The sequence below is a fragment of the Brassica napus genome, unplaced genomic scaffold (genome assembly GCF_020379485.1).
Source record: "Brassica napus cultivar Da-Ae unplaced genomic scaffold, Da-Ae ScsIHWf_395;HRSCAF=618, whole genome shotgun sequence".
Lineage (NCBI taxonomy): Eukaryota > Viridiplantae > Streptophyta > Magnoliopsida > Brassicales > Brassicaceae > Brassica > Brassica napus.
The window spans coordinates 10,001-12,500 of record NW_026016474.1 but is presented as its reverse complement, the minus strand read 5'-3'; positions in this window follow the sequence as shown (position 1 = coordinate 12,500).

The window sequence follows — 2,500 nt, the reverse complement described above, 5'->3', positions numbered from 1 at the left end:
TCAGTCCACGGATCAGTACACGGACAGTCCACGGGAAGGGCCAGCATGCTGAGATGTGTGGTCAGCATGCTGATATGAGTTCAGTACACGGATCAGTACACGGACAGTCCACGGGAAGGGCCAGCATGCTGATATGTATGGTCAGCATGCTGATATGAGTTCAGTACACGGATCAGTCCACGGGAAGGGCCAGCGTGCTGATATGTGTACTGACATAGTGCATCAGTTGTCCAAAATCAGTACACGGACAGTCCACGGGAAGGGCCAGCATGCTGATATGTGTGGTCAGCATGCTGATATGAGTTCAGTACACGGATCAGTCCACGGATCAGTACACGGACAGTCCACGGGAAGGGCCAGCATGCTGATATGTGTGGTCAGCATGCTGATATGAGTTCAGTACACGGATCAGTACACGGATCAGTACACGGACAGTCCACGGGAAGGGCCAGCATGCTGATATGTGTGGTCAGCATGCTGATATGAGTTCAGTACACGGATCAGTACACGGATCAGTACACGAATCAGTCCACGGGAAGGGCCAGCATGCTGATATGTGTTGTCAGCATGCTGATATGAGTTCAGTACACGGATCAGTACACGGACAGTCCACGGGAAGGGCCAGCATGCTGATATGTGTGGTCAGCATGCTGATATGAGTTCAGTACACGGATCAGTACACGGATCAGTACACGGACAGTCCACGGGAAGGGCCAGCATGCTGATATGTGTGGTCAGCATGCTGATATGAGTTCAGTACACGGATCAGTACACGGATCAGTACACGAATCAGTCCACGGGAAGGGCCAGCATGCTGATATGTGTGGTCAGCATGCTGATATGAGTTCAGTACACGGATCAGTACACGGATCAGTACACGGACAGTCCACGGGAAGGGCCAGCATGCTGATATGTGTGGTCAGCATGCTGATATGAGTTCAGTACACGGATCAGTACACGGATCAGTCCACGGGAAGGGCCAGCATGCTGATATGTGTACTGACATGGTGCATCAGTTGTCAAAAATCAGTACACGGACAGTCCACGGGAAGGGCCAGCATGCTGATATGTGTGGTCAGCATGCTGATATGAGTTCAGTACACGGATCAGTCCACGGACAGTCTGTGTGTGCTAACGGACAGGCACGGACGTCCTGCGTGTGCTGACGGACGTCCTGTGTGTACTGAACAGACAGCCCACGTGGGCCAAAATCACCCGAACAGTCCACAGGAAGGGCCAGCATGCTGATATGTGTACTGACGGACGACCACGGACGTCCTGTGTGTGCTGACGGACGTCTGTGTGTACTGACGGACGTCCTGTGTGTGCTGACGGACGTCCTGTGTTTACTGACGGACACACGGACACACACGGACGTCCTGCGTGTGCTGACGGACGCCCTGTGTGTGCTGACGGACAGCCACGGACGTCCTCTGTGTACTGACGGACGTCCTGTGTGTGCTGACGGACGGCCACGGACGTCCTCTGTGTACTGACGGACGGCCACGGACATCCTTTGTGTGCTGACGGACGTCCTGTGTGTACTGACGGACGTCCTGCGTGTGCTGACGGACACACGGACACACACGGACAGCCACGGACGTCCTGCGTGTGCTGACGGACGTCCTGCGTGTGCTGATGGACGTCCTGTGTGTGCTGACGGACGTCCTGTGTGCACTGACGGACACATGGACACACACGGACAGCCACGGACGTCCTGCGTGTGCTGACGGACGTCCTGCGTGTGCTGACGGAAGTCCTGTGTGTGCTGACGGACGTCCTGTGTGCACTGACGGACACACGGACACACACGGACAGCCACGGACGTCCTGCGTGTGCTGACGGACGTCCTGTGTGTGCTGACGGACGTCCTGTGTGCACTGACGGACACACGGACACACACGGACAGCCACGGACGTCCTGCGTGTGCTGACGGACGTCCTGTGTGTACTGAACAGACAGCCCACGTGGGCCAAAATCACCCGAACAGTCCACGGAGCGTGCTGATATGTGTACTGATGGACAGCCGGACGTCCTGTGTGTGCTGACGGACGGCCACGGACGTCCTGTGTGTGCTGACGGATGGCAACGGACGTCCTGTGTGTGCTGACGGAAACACACGGACGTCCGTGTGTACTGAACAGACAGCCCACGTGGGCCAAAATCACCCACGGACAGCCAAAATCACCCGAGAAGCCAAAAATGCAAAAATTAATATTTTTGAAGAAAGTTTTCTGAAAGGAAACATCAAAAATATGTCAACAAAGAGTTTAGGATGTCAAGTGTTGATCAAAAGTTGCTGTAGACATCCGTTTAGACCACGAAACTCCGACCTTTGTAGCATGCAAAAGACATGGTTAGAAGCAAAAGAAATTTATGAAAATTTACCAGAAAATAGCTTTAACCATCCTTATGAAGCATGCAAAAAATCAGATTCAAATTCGAAGTATTTTTTTTTTACATTAAAAATACTCCCCGGAACACAACCAATGTCTACTGG